Source organism: Pteropus medius, unplaced genomic scaffold (assembly GCF_902729225.1).
Source record: "Pteropus medius unplaced genomic scaffold, Ma_sr-lr_union100, whole genome shotgun sequence".
Classification (NCBI taxonomy): Eukaryota; Metazoa; Chordata; class Mammalia; order Chiroptera; family Pteropodidae; genus Pteropus; species Pteropus medius.
This window is the reverse complement of record NW_024349225.1, coordinates 814,093-835,906: the sequence shown is the minus strand read 5'-3', so window position 1 is coordinate 835,906 and position 21,814 is coordinate 814,093. Positions and strand designations below refer to the sequence as shown.

The 21,814-nt window shown below is 40.5% G+C and overlaps 1 pseudogene; it reads left to right on the top strand.

Annotated features, from left to right (window-relative positions):
* The first annotated feature begins 21,491 nt into the window (after positions 1-21,491).
* LOC120617832 (uncharacterized) lies at positions 21,492-21,609 on the top strand (annotated as a pseudogene).
* The last annotated feature ends 205 nt before the right edge of the window (positions 21,610-21,814 follow it).

Here is a 21,814-nt window from a genome sequence, read left to right as displayed (position 1 = left end):
TACTTATGTATACCAATACTTCTTTTTGTGGGGGAGGGGGTAAGCTTAAGTTCTGTTTTCAGTACTTAGAACGGAGAGTCTTAATAGATTCCTTCCATTGTCATAGCACTCTTATGAAGTAGTCAAGGCTGAGAGAATAAACTTGTCCAAAAGTTATTTATTTAATCAATCATTGGTGAGCCAAGACTCACTCCAATTCTCTTTGATCCCCCCAGCTCTGCTGCCGGCACTCTGCCAAGCTGCCCCCTAATGATCGATAAAACCTGGTCCTGCCCCCAAGAAACAAAGTCTGCGAGGAAATTAGACCTTTATAAACTACAATAAAGCGAGACAGAACACAATACTATAACAGAGATACAAAAAAAAAAATTCAGTGGGATCCACAGGGGAGGGTGTGTTTGAGACCACAGTTGTACCTCAAGTCTGCCCAGGCCCAGCTGTGAGGGGCTCCTGAATGCTCGGTTGCCCAAAGAAATCCCAGAGTGACCAGTCTCCCAAAATCACATTGGGCTTTCCTGAGCACTGGCTATTTGCTGATGTACAAAGAGCAGTTATCACAACCCTGAACAGAAGCTGATTGCTGGGAACTGTAGCCACTGTTTGCAGAGCTTGGTGTTGTTTGTGACTCTGCCACTCACAATTACAGCTGCCCTGAAACCTTTGCTCAGAAGAGCCCCACTCCACTCCCATTCCTGGTCGCTGCTCTGCCACCTGATTGGTTGGACTCCATTACTTTCTGTTGCAAACACAGTGAGGCTGCAGCTGAGTAGGGGTTGGAAAAAGGTAAGTGTGGATAATTATTTTCCAGGTGTCTACCAAGGGAAATGACTTTGCAAATGCCATTTACAAGCTATTTACAAAATGTAGAGTACATTCAGTTGTTTATTCCTAAAGTCTAAAACGGTGGTTTTCAACCTTTTATTTTTTCCACTCGAGCCCACGTTAAACCAGGCGAAAGCCCAAAGCCAATCAACCCCATCCTTTCTCATATACCAGTGGAAAAATAACTCAGGGATATGACTAAGGGGCCATCGTAAAGTATATTTGGGGGGATTAAGTGTACATGTGCTTTAGCAATTAGGGCATAAATGATTCATGTTCAATTTGCAGTGCATAATTAGGTATTATTACTGAAAAATTAAAGGTAGCAAATATGCAACACTAGTCACTTAAGGTTAACCAAACTAGTCAAAACTAACTTGTTAGTGATAAAGGTAAGTTAATAAATAGTAAATTACTATTAAAAAAAAAAAGTGGCAGCAGTTGAAGACCTTGACCTACACATGGCAACACTGATGGTAGACTAATGACAAAATTCTAGTCCAGAGAATGTCAGATGTGGGCAAGCTTCCATCAGAAATTTCCCTGGAAGCAGGACTTCTGGGTAAAATATTAAACTAGAATCTTTAGTAAGATTTGGTAGCTCATTGATTTTTGTTTATGAATTTCAAATTAGATTAACATTTAATAATTCACTCAGCAAGCTATTAGTAAGTCTTAAATGTACATAAAAACAAGAGGATATGGATTTGTAAAGATATGGCAAGTCCTCAATACACTTAGTTTGTCCCAAAGGACTACAAAGAAGACTTGCTTTCTTGGGTCAGTTGAATGCCTGTGAGATGAAACTTGGGTAGCTTTTGAGAATCATTGGTTGGAAAGTTCTGGAACACAGCTAATTTGTTATTTGCGGGGGTCTTAGATCAAGGCAGGAGATATGAGATATGAGAGCCAGGGACAATTTATTCAAACTTCTTGCTTTCCTTCTACAATAAGAGTTTGCCAGGACTTCAGGAGAAAATGGAGCATTCCAACCTGACACTCCCAGTTAGGTTAGCATGGAGGTCAGAGTGACTTGGAAATTTTTCATGCTTGCTAATCAAACAAACAAACAAACAAAAACAAAAAACAAAAAACAAAAAACCCAACCTCTTCAAAGCAACATAGATGTTGTAGACTCACAGAAGAGTTATGATATTTTTTTTTGTGGCTAGAAAATTAAATGAAGGAAAGACTAAGAAGCAGTCTCCCCGAAAACCTAGCAGTACCAGTCTCCAAAGGGTGCAATGCCTTAGTATTTTTACCTTAAAACATAACACTTTATAATTGTGTAACCCTTTTAATCTTTCAAAACACATTTGCATACGTCACTTTGTGAGGCGACTGGAGGCAGTGTATAGCACTCTGACCTTATTTTTCTCTCCTCTTTTCTCAACCCTCTCCTTCCTTCCTTCTTGGGTTCACATCCTTCCTAATTTATCCTTTCTCTCTCGTTCTTCCTGTTGTTTCTCACTTATTGCTTTAGTATCTGGCTTGGGCCTTGATTATTCATGAAATGAAACCACAAGACTTTTTAGAGTTACTCAGAGTTAGAGAGGTAGCTGATCCTGGGATCAAAGTCTTATTCAATCTAGATCTTTTGGGTCCTTTTTAAAAAATCAAAATAGTTGACTTCTCTGTGAGTCAGGTAGACCCCTTCATGTGAAGCTCCTCCACTCCTGGATAAATTATCCTGGGTAAGTGGTTTATGATTTGTGAGTGACGCACGCTTAGCATAGGCCGTCTGAGTTGAACTGTGGCCCTCCACCTCCCCACCTGGCCCCATTCGTGTGTTGAAGCCTGACTCCCCAGCGCCCACCCCCTTGCCCCCCCCCCAGTACTCAGAATGTGACCTCATTTGGAGACCGGGTAACAGTCCCTGGCTCCCATATTTAAAATTACCGTATTTCAAAATTCATCCTCTTCCACCCATACACACTGATTTCTTTCCCCCTACATAGCACTTACCACCTTCTAACATACTATATATTTTATTTATTCATTTTGATTATCCGTTTCTTCCCACCAGAAGTAAAACTTCATGAAGGGGAACTTTCTGTTCTGTTCACCGCTGTCTCCCCAGCACCTAGGACTTTGCCTGGTACATGGCATGTCCTCAGTACACTTGTTGTTAGTAGGCCGTTACCTACTAATCCTTTAAGACCCAACAGGCATCTTCTCCCTTAGGAAACCTCACTTTCCTCTCCCTGACTTTGGGGTTCCTCCTCCATTTTCTTAAATGGGTATTTCCACCACCGCACTGACCACATCACACTTCCCTGACTCCTTCACTGCGGTCCTTGAAGGTAGGGACCACCAATATGTGTGTTTCCTGTCTCCCAAGGAGGCGGCTCTGAGCCTGACCCTTAGTGGGCACTCTGTACTCCATTGCAGAGTGAGCCAGTAACTGCAGAGCAAGGACAGGGCACGGGGAAAAAGTGGATCAGAAGTGGCTTACTAAGGCAAGAGCACTAGGCTAGTGAGGATGTGGGGGAAAGGGAACCCTTGTGCCCTGCTGGTGGGGATGTAACCTGATACAGCCACCACAGAAAAGAGTATGGAGATCCTTTAAAAAATTAAAAAATAGAAGTACCACATGGTCCAGCAATTTAATTTCTGAATATATATTTGAAGGAGATGAAATCACTGTCTCAGATATTTGTACTCCCATGTTCACTGAAGCATTATTTATAGCAGCCAAGAGATGGAAACAACCTAAGTGTTCATCCACGGATGAGCAGATAAAGAAGATATGGCATATACGTAATGAAATATTATTCAGCCATATAAAAGAAGGACATCCTGCCATTTGCAACATTATGGATGAAACTAAAGGGCATTATGCTAAATGAAATGTATTAGACAAAGAAAGACAAATACTGTATGTTCTCACTTATATGTGGAATCTAAAAAAGCCAAACTCATAGAAACAGAGAATAGCATGATAGTTGCCAGGAGCTGGAGGAAATAGATGTTGGTCAAAGGGAACAAAGTTCCAACCATAGATAAATAAGTTCTAGGGATCTAACGTACAACGTGGTGACTATAGTTAACAACACTGTATTGTATACTTGCTAATAGAGTAAATCTCAAGTGTTCTTACCACGACCACTACAACAACAAAATGATGATTATGTGAGGGGATGGATGTGTTAACTGATTTTATTGTGATGACCACTTTGCGATATTTACGTGTTTCAAATCATCACATCATATACCTTACTTATAGAATGTTATATGCCGACTATATCTCAATAAATCTGGGAAAATAATAAAAGGAAAGAAAAGAAAAGAACTGGCTCACTAGGGGTGCCGACCTTGTAGCCTAGTCTGTGCCCATGACCAGTCAACAGTACTGAGCACTCCAAAGGAAGGCCACCCTCACCTACTGTTTTGGGGGGCCCAGAGGAAACAACAAATGAACAATGAGGCAAACCGTGAGAAGGGCCTCATGGGTTTGAAATAAAAGAAATCAAATTAAGATCAATACATCGGAGCAGAGATATGCAAAACGATTTTAAAGTTCAAAAAATGAAAGTCTCCTGAATATGCAAAACAGAAGTCTCATCCAATTAATATATTAACATAACTGAACACAGAATGAGATCCCCTGGGGCTGGAGTAGAAAGTGGGGGTTGCCAACCTGGAAACTTTGGTTAGAAAGGGGAGAGCCAAGTAGCATTTGTCAGCTGAGTCCGGCTAAGAGTGCCCGGACTGAGGAAGAAGACATCAGACTTTCCTGGGCGGTCTTTGATGGGAACCCCGCCCCAGAGTTTGGGGCACAGTCCACTCGTAATGGGAGGGCCCTGTGTAACCAGGAAGGAGTGCCAAGGTGGGGCTCAAACATAATAGAGCGATTCAGAGTAAGAATTTTCTGCCCCAGTGAAGCATGGTTTTGCTGTTAGCAAAGAGGAGAAAAAGTACAATAAAGAACATCTATAAAGGTCATGTTTTCTGAGAGAAGAATTAAGGCCGATGCTTCTTGTCTGCAGAGAGTGAGGAAACGCATCACGCTTGGCAGACCAACCCCCTTTGGGGTTCACTGTCCCAGGGAGCAGTAGTCTTTTTTTTAGTTAATGTTCATCATTCATTGACACATTTTTGAACTAGACCCTGTGCTGAATCCTGGGGATGCAAAAATAAATATTAACAACCAGTCCAACTAAGAACCTTAACCTCCTGGATCCGTGCACAGGCCTACCTCATTTTATTATGCTTCGCTTTATTGCACTTCATAGATGCTGTATTTTTTACAAATTGAAGGTAAGACCCTCCACCAGCCAAAAAGTTAGGCCTTGCTGAAGGCTCAGAAAAAGGTATTTTTAAATTAAGGTATATATGTCCAGTTTTAAAGATACAATGCTATTACACACTTAATACTGCAGTATAGTGTAAATATAGCTTTTGTATTCACTGGGAAACCAAAACATTCATTATTGTGGTATTCTGGAACAAAACCCGCAGTATCTCTGAGGTACGCCTGTAATCTATAATCTAGTTCAAGCAAGGATGCGTCCTCTGCATCCTCCTAGGGGTCAGGAAGGGCAGCTGTGACACTAGCAGGGCAGAAAGCCGTTAGAAGAGCAAAATGCCAGTCTATCTGGGGACCTGAGACACCGGGTCTTGCTGAGAAAGTTGACTGGGACCCATTAGAGCAGAAATACAGCGCCAATTAGGCTATAGGGACTGCCACTAATAATCAGCCAAAACTTCCACTGAGCTAAACAAGGAAAGATTTTAGTCAAGCAGATATTTCTAGAATGCCTGCAGAGTCACTGGAATGAGTTGTTGACTTTCTTCATCAACAGTGTAAATTTTACCAGGGTGCCTGAGACAAAACACAGTTATATGATGCCTCTCTTGACTCCTGTGACACCTGCTCACCTGAAGCAGAAAGATTAAAGTTAGCCTGGGCTACACATTCTCATTTTAAAAATAAATACTCTCCAGGTTTTAAAAAGTGAATTTCTTCAGGAAACACTTTATACAAGTAATTTCCTAGACTGTCTATATTTTGTTTTCTCTAAATTCTGTAAATAGTTTGTATATTATATTTATAATATGAAGATATTCAGTGTTTCCTTCGGGCATCAAGGGAAAAGAATGAATAATCCTCGTCCATTATTTGTCCATGTCATCATTCCTTCCCCATCCATCAGAAATCTGTTGAGGGTTTGCTTTGTTCAGCACTGTGCTGAGTACCAGGGCGATGGAGCAGGACAGGAGGGGAAGGTGAGTTCAAAGAATGTGACAGTTAGACCTCGATCAGCTTCCAGTGTCATGAGGGTGTTGTAGTTCAGATTCCCTGGGTCTGAGATGGAGATTTGGGAGCAGGAAGTTTACTGGGAAGTGTTCTTAAGAACAACACCTGTGTGGAATGAGAAAGCCAGGATTGAGAAGAGGGGGGAGTTGAACTGTAATGCAACAAACATTTCAGCTGATCCCATAGGGAGCTCTGAAGCTGAGATGGCCCTTCGAGGATGTCCTGAATTGAGGCAAGGGAGATGTGCCTTTGAACTCTCTGTCGAATGTCATTGAGTACAGGCTTCCTCCCTGGGAGAGAAAGTAAACTTAGACAAAACAGCTACCTCCTCTGGAGGGAAATTCGTGGAAGGGACCCAGCTGTGAGCTTTCAGCAGGCAACATCCCCAGAAATTGGCGGAATTCATGCCTTGTCCCTGAAGCCGGGGATCTGGGTGGCACACCAGTGTCCACTGCAAAGGAGTATAACACGATAACACAAAGTGTGATATGACATCATGGTGCTATAATGAAGATATAGATGTACCAGAAGGAGCATTCAGAAGGTGGAAGGATCATATCCGATAGGTAAAAATGGAAGCTTCCTGAGGAAGTTGAGGTCCTTGAGTCTAAAGTCCCCAACCCCTGCTCCAAGAGAAGAGCTGAAGTGATGGAATCACACATCCCAGCTGATGGAGGCGGATGGGGCAGTAAGAGGAGATACCTGCAATCATTTCCTCCCTCAGCACTTAGAGACTCCCAGTCCCAGCTGTCAATCACTTCTAGTTTCTGTATGTCATGGTCTCAGGGTCAACAAGCCCCTGACAGTGCTGGTAGAGAGCTGCCCACAAGGACCTTTCAGATATGTCCACTGACTGCCCTGCTGACCGACTGGCTTACCCGACTGGCTTACCCGACTGAGCATACCCTGTTTGGTCCAGGAACAAACTGACCCAAGGTCACCCCGGAATTCTGAGTCTAGATTGCACTTTGCTAAGACAGTGCCTCTTGTTTTCAATTTTTTTTTATTTGTTTCTATCAAGCTCAGTTGTTCACCCCTTTTTCAAGTGTGGGTATCAAGACTAGTGAACCCAGAGCCACCCTTCGGGGTTCAGAGCGGATGGAGAGTTTATGATGTGTGACTCTTTGGCAAGGCAAAGGGTATTTTTGTTTTTTTTTTTTTTAAATCAGTTTGCAATTTATCTCTCAGTTTGAGATGCCTCCAGGCTAAGGGAAATGACTTTTCCATGGATTTACCTCCCAAATAGCAGCATGTCCCCTTTCCAACTTTATAATCCTGCTCAGTTACACCCCCTGAAATTCTCCATATATAAGCAAGGCAAAAAGCTGCTGTTCAGAGGCTGTGCTTTGCATACATTTGTATACTTCCGCACACAACCTTCTATACCATGGTTCAAAAGCATTTCTTCAAACAGGCAAAATTAAATAAAGCAAAGCACTGTAGCCCTGTTCCAGTTAGAGCCTCATTTGCCTGCCTATAAAAGACAGTGATTGGCCCTCCTTGAGAATTTTTATTTGCTAGGCCAATGCATGCAAAGAGTTACTGAATTATATTGACTGAAAACAACTGACTAAGACCCATTGGAAGGTATAATAGTTATCTATTGTTGCTTAACAAATTACCACAAGATTTAGTGACTTTAAACAGCAAACATGTATTACCTGTTTCTTTAGGTCAGGAATTCAAGAGCAGTCTAATAGGATGGTTCTGCTCAGGGTCTCATGGGGTTGTAGACAGGTTGTCGATGGGGCTGCAATCATTTTAAGGCTTGTCTGGACTTGGAAGATCCAGTTTTCCCATCCAATTGCTAACTAGGCCTGACCCTGCTTAGCTTATGAGATCAGGCCTGTTCAGACTGTAGACAGAAGTGCCATTGCTGAGATGGCTCAACTTACAGCTGTCAATCAGTCTCAGTACCATTCCACATGGACCTTTCCTCACAATGTGGTACTTGGCTTCCCTCGGAACAAGTGATCCAAGAGTGACCGAGATGGAAGCCATGATGTCTTTAATGATTGATACACAGTTACCTCTGCCATTCCATCCTGCCCATAATTAAGGGGAGGAGACTCAAGCTCCATTCACCAACTGAAGGAAGGCAGGTCAAAGAATTAGCGGACATAATTCAAAACCCCCTCAGGAGACAATGCGATGGACGGTTAACTGAGCTACAGAGTGAGCCCTGAGCAAAACTGAATTAGAGTCGCATCTTATTGTCAGTGTCACCTCAATGCCCTCATACCCCACCCCACTCACCACTTCTTTGGCTCAGCATCTCAGATGTGTTCTTACCTCTCCTCATCAGTCCATCCCAGCTCATTAGTTTATCCTTTCCTAGGGATGTCTGTGCCCCTAAGGAGACGGTCAGATCATTGATGTACTTATCCCCTTCTGACTAATGGGAGTATTTCATTATTGAAGCCTGCCTCTGCTGCGAAGGCAAAAGCCATCCTCTTGGAGAAAGAATGCATTTAGAGGGCAATTTCTGGGAGGACATTGTGGGGTGACTGCCTAAGTTACTCACAAATAAGGGGTCTCTCCTAGAGAGCTTGCATGCAGCCAAGGATCAAGAATAATGTCGAACAGGCTGCCTTCCCCCAAGCCTGCTCTGTTCCCTCCAATGTCGAGGCAGGATAAGCTTCAAGCCCGGTGATGGCTTTCTCCAGGGAGGTCTCTCCTCTCAGCCTCTGCTTCTGACCCTGCATTGGGACCACAGGCCTCAGAGAGACACTTCAAGCCCTTACTGAACTAGCACAGTTCTGCTCCCTGACACCTCCCGCCCTGTGCCCTCTCCCGCATTTCATCTATAGTAATCGCCCCTTATCTCCAGTTTTGTTTTCCACAGTTTCAGTTACCTGAGGTCAACACAGCCAGAAATTATAAAGCAGAAATTCCAGAAATAAACAATTCATAGGTTTTAAATTGTATGAGTAGAGTGATGAAATCATGCACCATCCTGCTCTGTCCAGCCTGTAATGTGAATCACCCCTTTGTCCAGCACATCCATACTGTAGAGGCCACCTGCCCAATAGTCACTTAGTAGCCCTCTCAGTTATCAGATTGACATTTCGCAGCACTTGTGTTCAAATAACCTTTATTTTACTTAATAATGCAACAATCATTTAACTTTTATTACAGTATATTGTTGTAATTGTTCTGTTTTATTATTAGTTATTGTTAATCTCTTGCTGTGACTAATTTATAAGTTAAACTTTATCAGAGGTATGTATGTATAGGAAAAAACATAGTATATAGGGTTCATAGTACATAGAGTTCAGTAGTATCTGCCATCTCATGCATCCACTGGGGGTCTTGGATAAGACCCCCATGGATAAGGGGGGACTGCTATATTAAGTGGAACCACTTCCCATCCCAAAACGGACAGCCAACTCAAAGCAGTTTCTTTGTGTCCTTCTAGGTTGGGTCTGCAGGGCCACCATTAATAACCATGTGCTCTCTGGGGCCAACCAGCCAGGCCTAGATCCAGCAGGAACACAGGGAGCTGGACCTGGGAGTCCTCAGATCTGCCTTCACTGGTTGGTTCCAATCATCACATGATGGAATTAGCTCTGCTGATGGTCCTTAGGTGTCTACAGAGGGAGCAGAGCCCATCTAACATCCAGGTGGAGTGCTCAGGGCTCAGGACTAGATCTCCTCTTGCATCTCTTGCTTCCTCCCGTCTCCCTTACCACAGCTAGGTTCAGCCTCTAGACCTCTAACCAGACAATTGCAAGGACTTCCTCGCTGTCCTGCGGGCTCTGCTTGGTGCACTTCAAACTACATCATGCGTCTGGCTTGCTCATTGGTTATGCCCCTCACGACTCTCAGTGGCTCTTTAATTCGCCTCCCAAATGAAGTGTGTGTTCTGCTCTCTAGTTTTCCAGCCACATTCCCTACCACTTGGCTTCCTATCTGTGATTATCCAGCCCAATTAAACTCTGGCTTATTTCTTAAATCTATTCTGACATTTTCCCGCCTTGACTTACATTGTTTTCTCATCTGTAATATCTTCCTTTCTCACCTTACACTCATTTCTTTCTCCTTCAAATTTCTTCTCACTTTATCATCTCAAGTTATGTCCCACATGAAAGTATATAAACAATTCTTACCAAAATTTTAGCAAACCAAACCTAAAAATATATAAGGATAATGCAATATGACCAAATAGGGTTTATCCTAGGAATGTAAGGTTGGTTCAGCATTTGAAAATCGACCAATGTAATTCATTGTATTCATTTTCTACTGTGGTGTAAAAAGTTATCGCTAACTTAGCAGTTCAAAACCACACACATTTATTACCTCACAGTTTCTGTAAATCAGAAGTCCAGGTATGGTGCAACTGGATTCTCTACTTATAGTCTTACTGGGCTGAAACCAAGGAGTTGGCTGTAGCTCTGGCTCTCGTATGGGACTGGGGTTCTCTTCCAAGCTTGCCATCACCTTTATTGTATCTCTTTCCGTGGCCTATTTTGTTATAGAGACACTTGCATCTTTATCTTATCCCCACCGCATCCTCTGCTCTGAAGGCAGAAACTGCCCTCTTCACCTGAGTTTTGTGAAATTGAACCAGTAAGTCCAAATGTGCTGGTGCTTTCTGCTCATGCATTTTGTAACAGTGAAAAGAGTCACATCAGGTTATATATTTCTACTATTTTGCCACAGAACTTGTCTGCATTCCTCCCATTCGGCTGTACTTTCCCCAGTCTGGCGGTCAGCATTTCAGACAGCTGCTTGGCATGGCTCTCAGTTAAAGACAGCCATCTGTAAAAGCTGCACTGCCACACAGCCCATTACTGCTCTGGAGATGGCGATGGCAGCAACAATTACCATTACTTATTTACAGTCCAATGGCCAAGGTACTTTCTTTTTTTTTTTTTTTTTTTTAGAACTCTTACCCAAACATGAGTCTACCGCTTCTGGATAGAACTTTCATTTTAAGAAATTGCAACCAGCAAATTGAACTAGGCATAGACATACCTGAGGAACTGCAGTGAGTACCCCTACCCCCAACTAGGGGGCTATCTTTAGGCACGCAGTTCAAAATGCTTCTAGTCTTATCCCTCCATCTCAGCTGTACCTACTTTGAGTCCTTTTCTCACTTTCATTTCTGATGATGGGGGCAGATAGAGGATTGTGGCTATGGGAGCAGCCAGGGACCTTCCCTCCCTTCTCCCATAGAGATCTCTAGCTGGGCGAAGTAAGTCAGTCAAGGAGGTTCAGGTAGGCAATACTAGTTAACAGCTCAGTCTTTGGAGCCCAGCTGTCTGGCGTTGAATCCCAGGACATGTTTCTTAATATTTTTGTACCTCAGTTTCCTCATCTGTAAAATGGGAACAATTACAGTACTTATAAGCTTATTCTAAAGACTAAATGAGCTGATTCATTTAGAACAGTGACTGGCACATAGTAAATCATAAAGGTTAGCTATTATTATCATCTATAGAACTGATGTTCTCAATCCTGTTTATATATTCAAATTAACTGGGAAGGTTTTGAAAAATGCTGATGCTCATAGCTCCCTCCTAGATCAGGGCTTCTTATCTGTGACACTAATTTTTGTTGTTAAAGGCTATCATGTGTGTTATTAGATGTTTAGCAGCATCGCTGGCCTTTAGCCATTACAGGCTAATAGCAAACCTCCCCCAACTCTCAGTTGTGATAACCGAAAATGACTCCAGACATGACGAAATATCCACTAGGGAGAGACATTAACCTCAGCTGAGATCTACTGCCCTGAATCAATGAAATCACAGTTTCTGGAGGTGGAGCTTGGGTATGGGTCTTCCTCAGGGCCGAGCCAGGTTTTGTGGGGCACAAAGCTTATAAAATTGGGGGGTCCCTCTTTTAGAAAAATAATACGAATTAAAAAATTAGGCTTGGAAGTAAATGTTCATTTAGAATGAGTAAAGAAGTCACAACAAAATACTAGTGACTTGGGGATTCATATCCCTTTCTTTTGAGATCACGATGACAATTTACCAGCAAAAATTCTTCTTGATAACAGCCTTGCTGTACTCTACACCTCCCAGTGTTCTCAGGGACTCCGAAGTTTAAGCACCCCAAGGAAGCTTTATGGGAAATCTGCCTCTGGGTCTTTCCTTGCAGCAGTGCAGTGCTTTGGACAGATGCCCAGCTGGGCAGAGCAGGCTCAAGGCCCACGAGGCCCAGTTACCTTAATCAAGATTTTAGAAAACTTGGCAGTGGGAGGTAGGTTGGAGTCAGGCAGGGAGCACAGCAAGAGGAAATTGAGGTTGTAGCCAAAACCCAAAGTCTGGAGAACAATGGCTCTGGTCATGAAACAAGGAGTTCCAACAACGGTGCTGAGCTTTTGTTTTCAGCCTCAGCACTGAGATCCAGGGAGGCTAAGTGGTCAAAATTCAGGACTAGGGGTGACGGGGGCCTGGCAGAGGAAAGGTCTTCCTCACAGGTCAGTATAATCATCCTCCATGCATTCTTCAGGAACATTGAGTCCCAGGTCTACCTTGAAACCTAAGAAACCAGGCAATGGGCAGGTCACATAGGCACCCAGCAGCTGTAACTAGAGAGCCAGACTTCAGGTCTTAGAGAGCAGACTTTCTTCTCAGCCCCATGAGATGAGGCTGTAAGGAGAAACTAGGGCTATAAATACAGAACTCTGCTATATACTAAATATTTGTGTTCTCCCCAAAATTCATATGTTGATATCTTAATCCTCTCTGTGATGGTATTAGGAGGTAGGACCTTTGGGAAGTGATTAGGTTATAAGAATGGAGAGCCCAGAGATCTCCCTTGCCCCTTATGTCATGTGAGGACACAATGAAAAGATGGCAGTCTGTAAACCAGGAAGCGGGCTCTTACCAGACACTAACTAAGTCTGCTGGCAATTTGATTTGGACTTCTCAGATTCTAGAACTGTGAGAAGTAAATTTCTGTTGTTTGTAAGCCACTCAGTCTATGTGATCTGTTATAACAGCCAAAATAAACCCCTGCCTCCATTTAGATGGTCTCCAGAACTGGATGTGAGGGAGAGCAGCTAGGACTGGGTGTAGGCGTAAGCTGTGAACCCAGCTGTGATGCTCTGGGAACTATAGAGACGGAGGGAACGAGGCCAGGACTGGCATGGGGTAAAGGCTACCAAGTAGCTCTCTTGATCCTGTGGATGGAAAATGGGGCCAAGTGGACCTTCTAGCTCTTCATGATATCATCAAGGTTGCCCATGGGAGCATCATGAAACCCACTAAGGTAAAATGATGAAATTCGGGGTTTTCTAGATCCATAAAGTCAAAAGAATTGAATCCTGAAGTCACCCCTGCAATTCGAGTTGACCAGATACTCATTCTATCAGAACTGAGGATGAGGACTACTTGACTGTGAACTGTGCCCCTAAAGGTTAGATGAATATACCAAGGATCTCATAGACTATTTCCATGAATTGCCACCATTAGTACACTTCATAGAGAGTGTCTTTATTGTCAATATTATCACTGTTGTTATTTCAGTAACCAAGATTCCTGACAAGTATTGTGCCTTCACTCTAAAGACAGATTCCTTTCATTCAGAATTTCCCTGGTGTAGAGTTCGGGTGAGGTTTTTAGGGAGATTGATTACAATGTGTATGGTGTAAGGGGTGAGGTGGAAGAGGGGGCTTTTCAGTTTGACTTCCCTGGATGGCTATACTCATCTCCTTATCCTACTGTGTCCCAGTTACCCATGAGTATGGTGGCGTGTGCTCTAATCTTTATATTATAAACCATCAGAGAAAAGGCACTCTATAAACTAAGGTGTCTATCTGATACTGGTGTCAAACAAGCCATCCTAATGAACCAACACCATCTCCATCCTGGCTGGCTCCAAGAGTTCTAACCATGGGTTCTTGAATCACCCTACTAACCTCGAAAACTAATTCTAACTAGTGATTTTATCTTCTTCCCCATTCTTTTATTAAATATTTCATCAAAATTTCTATTAGGACATGAGCTCATTTTCCTCTCTCTTTCCTTGCCCACTCAATGGTAATTCTGCAAATGAATAATAAAATTGTCCAAAGAAGGCAATGGTAAGAGAAAAAGCAACAAGTCTGGATAATTTTCAAACTAGAACTTCAAACAATCCCTTGAGCAATGAAGTTGTGTAACATTAGAAGTATGTCTCTTTCCCCCCAAATAAACAAAGACTTCCATGCCATATTCCATAATTCTAGGAACTCATATTTCCTTTGGGAATTTGCTGTCTTATTTTTCTGGGTTTTCATTTTTGTTATTTGCAAAGAACAATGTTCAGGTCTTTCTTAGAATTATATTAATTCACTAACACCACCTCTTTCTGTGCTTTCTCTTTTAACCTCTCTAATACGTATTAGAGGCCTGAGAGTTCACCCCACTCCCCCACAAACAAGCTGCCACAACCACAGCAAACAAAAAGGCAGGTTACAAAGGTGTTAGAGCATCAGTCGGATCTCTTGTAAGAAATTTTCAGTTACTTTTTTCCCAACTGTGTGGGGATCTGATTCCAAGTCTATCAGGCCTGTCTGGCTTCTACATCCATTCTCTTTCACCCTTCTCACTGCCCATTTTCACAGGAGGAGGAGGAGGAGGAGGAGGAGGAGGAGAAACAGAGATGCTAAAGGTGCTTTGCTTTTGAGGGAATTCAATATCAGCTTTTTATACTTTTGAATGTAACTCTCCATGAAGATATTGTTAATAATTAATGAGGTAATATCCTATAAATATTTGTAATAGCTACCTCACAAGATGATGTACGCTACTATTAATATTTCATGAGATGTTATCACCTAGGCATTATTTAAATCTACCTCATAGGGTTGAAGTGAGAAATGCAGATAAGTATATAAAGTGCCTGACACATCAGTGATAGGTATTAAATAGTAACTATTACTGATACTGGGAATTTGGTAGAAATACATTCTCTAACTCTAGAGTCAGACAGACCTGAATTTGTATGACCTTGACCTTTGTATTACCAAGTTATTTAAAGTCACAAAGCCTCAGTTTCATCATCTGTAAATGGTAGGAAATAGTTCCTACTTCATAACATTGCTATGAAGATAAATATGCTACTCTATGATATTTAGCATTATGCTTGTCATACAGATAATGCTGAGTGAACACTGGTTATTATATTAATGTTATTATGAGGTCCTTATTATTCTGTTTTTGTTTAGCTTGTCGTTAATGTCATCACACATGCTATTTCCTTGTTAATGACTCCACATACCTTCCTCTCCCTGCCCCCTTTTTGAAATATCTATGCTTTTGAAATTATGAAACCAACTTGGAAGAATTCCATTAGATTCCTTCTTTCTAATGCTTATTGAGTCTACTTTGATTACTTTTCCCCCTTTAAATATTCTAGGTACTTTTTCTTTGCCATTATTATTTTAATGTATAACCCATTATTCAAACCCAGCACGTCTTGTGACTTGGAAACTCTTTGTTCAATAACAGTTATACCCTTGATTAAAACTGTGATACTTGATTCACATCTGCAGTTGTTTTCTCCATCCTTCCACCCACTTGCCCTTGAACCCTCTGTTACCACGAGTGAGAACTCCATAGGGAAAACCACTGCCCCCCAAACTGGAGAGGCAAACAAGTAAATACAGAGGCTCATAACTTGCCAGAGCAGAAACCCTCAGAGGACCCAGTACTGAGGTTGGAAAATCCGAACTATAATTGATGAATTGTCGGAGGCTCACTATGAGACCGAGCGGGACTGGGTCATAGTAGGGGTTCCCACGCTTTTGTGAATTTCACCTCTAGGGAAGAGGGAGAGATGAATAGCCTGAGCACAGAGGATTTTTAGGGCAGTGAAACTATTCTGTATAAAGCTACAGTGGTGGACACATGTCATTATACATTTGACGAAACCCATAGACTACACAACACCAAGAGTGAACCCCAATGTAAGCTATTGACTTTGGGTGATAATGACGTGTCCATGGAGATTCATCAATTGTAACAAATATACCACTCTGGTGCAGGATGTTGATGATGGGGGAGGCTGTGCGTGTGGAAGGGGAGGAGTTGCATGGGAATGCTGTACTTCTGTTCAGTTTTGCTGTGAACATAAATCTGCTCTAAAAACTAAGGTTTGCTAATTAAATAAATAATAAGGATAATGCATACAGGTGAGAATACATAGAATGTCTTTAATATACCATCCACTTTGACATGTGTCTTTTTTCCCTAACACACAGTTATTGTTGAAATAAATAGTGTCTGATTTTGAGACCGTAAGGCTCAAGCCAAAAAATCTTCCTAACTTCAAACACCAATTCCAGGCCCCTTCATCCTCTTTTGCTTTCGGGGCTTCATACATAATGCTCATCTCAGAAGTTAAAGGCACTTCCCAATCAATCCTAGCTTCCCTAAGGACCCTTTATAAACTCAAATATTTTCCATTATGAGAATACATAATAAGTAAATTGTGGAAATTTATACCACTTGATATATCCATACTATGTGATCATTAAAATAAATGATTAAAAAATATATATTTAGACATGGTATTAAACAGGTGTTTATTGGAAATGCTAGATCTTGAAAACACAGTGACAATACCAAGTTGCACAATTATATATAGCATCTTAATTTTTGCATTTATTTGTAATTTTAATGACATTATTTATGCAAAGTACAAAATCACAACAATAGTAACCAATGGGAAAGGAAGGAGGGTGGGTGGGTCAGGGGGAGAGAACACAAGGACTTCAACTTTATTTCCAAAGTTTTCAAAAGAATCTATTATGAAACTTCTCGTTTTCTCCCGACGGGCCCTGAAGGGCCGTTTTATAAGGTAATGCTTTCATTTGACCTTATGTTTCACTTTCAGTTTTGAGAGGCATACTTAATTGTGGCTTTCTGCAACTTGTGAACTTAATTTCGTTTGCACTATATTTACCCCTGCGATTTTATAAGTGGTACCCATAAAGAGTATATTTAGAGGTAATTAGACCTAGGATTAAATCCCAGTTTTATCCCTTGTTAGTGGTTTGGTGTTATGTAAGTTATTTAATTCTGTTTCCTTGTCTGTAAATGGTGGTAACAAAGATATTCCTCTCCGGTTGTTATAAGGTAATATATGTAATAGTGACTGACATAAAGCTGGTACTCAGTACATGCCAGCTTCTTTAAGACTTAGATCATATTCTTTCTTAGTCTTGGAATTATTTGTAGATTGAATGAATGAATAAATGAATGAATGCCAGGAGAATTATATAGTCAACAATGAAGTAACTATACTGAGACAGCAGGCTAGAGATTTTACATGAAAATATTAGTAATAAGGTAATACATCAATTATTGTTCATAGATAAGTATGTTTTGGAGGTAAAGTAAGAATAAGTGAGTACTGTCAAGCACACCATTGAAGAGGAAACATATCCTTGTAAAATGTGTGATGCAAGAAATTAAATCATCAACCTCAAAACTACCATCAACTACACGGATGGGTCTAGTTATGTTATTTGATACATCGCATAGATTCCCTGTCTTAACCACAAAATAAAAGTCATGATCCAGAGTTACTAAGAATGAAATAGGGGGTGGAGGTAGGGAATTTTGAAGCTAAACATAGTATGTTCTGGTTTCGAATGTAATAGCAGCTATGGTTAATATGTGATCTAACGAAGCACGTAGGCAATAAACAGATAAGACCCTTAACAAACAAACAATCAGAAAATTCAGAATAATAAAAGTCTTGTTTCCTTTTTGACCACTTGAGGTTCTGAGGCCTTATGGAGCAGAAAATGCCTAGTCGAATTTTTTCTAAGTAGTGAAGTATTTTTCGAAGTGTAGTCTATTTCACCAATAAGAAGCAAATCAATATTGCATGCCTCCAGAGGGGATATTCTGAAAATGACACATTAATTATGTAGGATTCTAGCCCAAAATGTGTAACTTAAATCTAGTCACTAGAAAACATTACCTAAACTTACAATAAGGGACATTCTATATAAAATAATTGATTTGTATTCTTTAAAAAATGTCAATGTCATAAAAAACCAAAATTAGGCTGGAGCACTGCTCCAGATTAAAGCAGATGAAAGAAATGTCACGCTAGATGCAACAGGTGGTCCCTGGCTTGGATTTTATATGGGGGAAAAAAGGTTGCTATAAAAGACATTAAGAGGCAATTGATAAAAATGAAATATGGATTATATATTAGATAAAAGTATCTTATCAATATTAAGATTCCTGAGTTTGATAACTAAACAGTGGTTATGTGAAGAGAATATCCTTATTTTTTAGGAAATATACACTGATATTTTAAGGAGTAAAGGGGCATGATATGCAACTTCCTCTCAAATGATTTAGAAAAAAATTTTATAGATAGAGGCAAATAGAGATAAATAGAGATTGATAAAGAAAATATAGTGAACTATCAAAAACTGATGAATCTCGATAAAGCATACACGAGAGTTCTTTGTACTATTTTTGTGACTTTTCTGTAAATTGAAATTACATCAGAATAAAAGTTGATTTTAAAAAGCACCCATGGATCACCTGAATACTGGAGTAGAATTCTTGCTAAAGATGCAGATTCATGGCTCTGCCACTGAATCAGCAATTCTGGGGATAGAGCCTGGGAATTTTCATTTAAAAAAAAAATATTCTTGGTGATTGTAATGCATACTAAAGTTTAGAAACCACTGAAGTGAACCTCAGATAAATTTTCTTAACTTAATCAACTAGATGCCTTGAAGAAGAATACTACTACTACTTCTAGGAGCTAAAATGTATCATGGTCTTATCACCTGGTAAGAACTGTATATATTTTATTCAATTCTCACAATAGTTTCTATGAATTACTATATACTCTTTACAGATGAGGATGTGGCAGGGACACAGAGAAGTTACATAAATAGATAAGGTCACATTCTATTAAGAGATGGAGCCGGGGTTTGAATTCAAGGACAAACTGATTCGAAGGTCACACTCTTGCCACCATGCTGCTGAACCCAGCTGGGAAACCACGTTAGGATTACAAACTTTGGCTGTCATAAAACAGACATGTTGTTTGTCTCTTAGAAAGTCAATCCTTAACTGCATATTAAGGAAGGAAGCAGTGGTGCAGCTAAAGCAATGAGCTTTGTGATAATTATGATTAGGCATGGAATTCCTCCTGCCAATTCTCCATCCTGGCAACAAAGCCTTGGCTCTGTGACTAAGATAAGGCCACAGCCTGTGTGTTCTTCCTGATTATTACTGTGATTTACCCATCCATCCTGTAGAACCTCTTCAGTCTGCAGATACCAGGCTGGGTGAGGTCTGGATATATCTTCACCAAAGACAGATCCACCCTTAATTGGGAGAGGTTGAATGAGGTTGAATGTCATAATAGTTTTAAACTGGGAAAGGAATGATCCATGACAAAACCAAGGAAGTGACCTGATTTTAAAAAGGCAGGCATTTCCTAAGAGAACAGCTTCTACATTCAGCTGGTCCTGCCTCCTCTAGTCCAACGTACTGCCACCCCTCTGAGGCTCAATCTTCTGTGGAGGAAACAGCCATCCCATGGAATAAAGCCCAAAGAAGTAGTTCATGGGACTCTCAACAGTAACCTTGTGAAGTGTGGTAGGTGTGCATGAGTCTCACTGCTAATATGGACAAAGCTGGACTGGAAACTAGCCTTTTGATTCCAAAGGCTGAGGAGATCTTTCCATTAAACCACGTTGCCTTCTGAAAAAAGAGATCGATATTGGGAGTATCTTGGAATCATGATCTAATGTTTTTATGTAGATCAATAAGTGCAACCCTTGAGGTAAAAATCAAAACTATGTTTTTCAGACACATCTAGTTGAAATGTAATGTATAAATAATTAGTAATGAATTTTGTAATAGACTCATCTTTTCTAACTAGAAAAATGAAAAACTTTCAACAAAAAAATGTATCACTATTTTGAAGAGATTGAACCACCCCCACTTCATTCCCACCACTTCAGCTGTCATCCCTACGAACCTTCAGGTGCCAGATGACATGATCTTATATATTAAAAATCCTATAAATCCACATAAACTATTACGACCAATAAATGAGTTCAGCAAGGTCACAGGATATAAGATTAATATACAAAAATTATTTTCTATATATTGCAATGGAAAATCTGAAAGTGAAATTAGGAAACCAATTCTATTTATAATAGCATGAAAAAGAATAAAATACTTAGGAATAAGTTTAATAAAAGAATGTAAAATCCATACTCCGAAAACCATAAAATATTGTTGAAAGAAATTAAAGAAGACTTAAACAAATAAAAGGCAATATTGTTAAGGTAGCAGTACTCTTCAGGACACCATTGGATGCAATTAAATCCTTAACAAAATCCCAACTGACTTCTTTGCAGAAATCGACAAGCTTATCCTAAAATTCATATGGAACCTTAAGGGACCCAGAATAGCCCAAACAATCTTGAAATAGAAGAGTAAAAATGAAGGATTTACAGTTCCCAATTTCAAAACTTACTACAAAGCTACAGTGATCAAGACAGCATGAAATTAGCATAAGTAAAGACATACAGATCAATAGAATTGAAAGTTTGGAAATACATCATCACTTTTATGGTCAACTGATTCTGACAAGGGCGCCAAGACCATCCAATGGAGAAAAAAATAGTCTGAGACAACTGGATAGCCATATGATCCAGCAGTCTCTCTACTGGGTATTTACCCCAAAGACTTGAAAACCCACATCTGAAAAGATATTTGCACACCGATGTTCATAGCAGCATCATTCACAGTGGCCAGGACATGGAAGCAACAGATGTGTCCCATGATAGATGACTGGCTAAAGAAGCAGTGGTACATATATACAATGGAATATTACTCAGCCATAAGAAAAGATGAAATACTGCCATTTGTGACAACATGGATGGACCTCAAGATAATCATGCTAAGCAAAATAAGCCAGACATAAAAAGTTGAAAATCACATGATATCACTTATATGTGGGATATAAACCTAAAGGCAACAAAGGAACAGGACAAACAAACAGAGACTCATGGACATGGACTGTAGACTAGTGGTTACCAGAGGGTAGGGGGTGGGAGGAAGGGGGAGGTAGACAAGGTAAAGGGGGTCAAATATGTGGTGACAGAAAGAAATCTAACTATGGGAGGTGAACACGCAGTGTAAATATATATAATATATATATGCCTTACTGTTAAAGTGTACAGCTGAAACTTATTGGATTTCATTATTCAATGTCACTATAAAAAATTAATTAATTAATTAATTTTAAAAAAGAAAGAAAACAGAATGGAAAACATACGTCCACATGAGTGTTCATAGCAGCATTATTAATAATAGCCCAAAGTGGAAACAACCCACACATCCATCAACTAATGAACCTATAAAATGTGGTGTGTCCAGATAATGGAATATTATTTGGCAATAAAAAGAGATGAAGTTTTGTCTACAGCCATGCTACCCTGAACAAGCCCGATCCCGTCTGATCTCGGAAGCTACGCAGGGTCAGGCCTGTTAGTACTTGGATGGGAGACCACCTAGGAAGAACAGGTGCTGTAGGCATTAAAAAAAAAAAAAAAAAAAAGGGGATTGTAAGATGATCAAAAGCTTGTAATCTGTGAGGTCAACCGGGTTGCCTCACCAAAAAAAAAAAAAAAAGAAAGAAAGAAAGAAATGAAGTTTCAATCCATTCTACAACATGAATGAACCTTAAAAACATTATGCTGAGTGATAAAAGCCAAACACAAAAGAGACAGAAAACAGAATA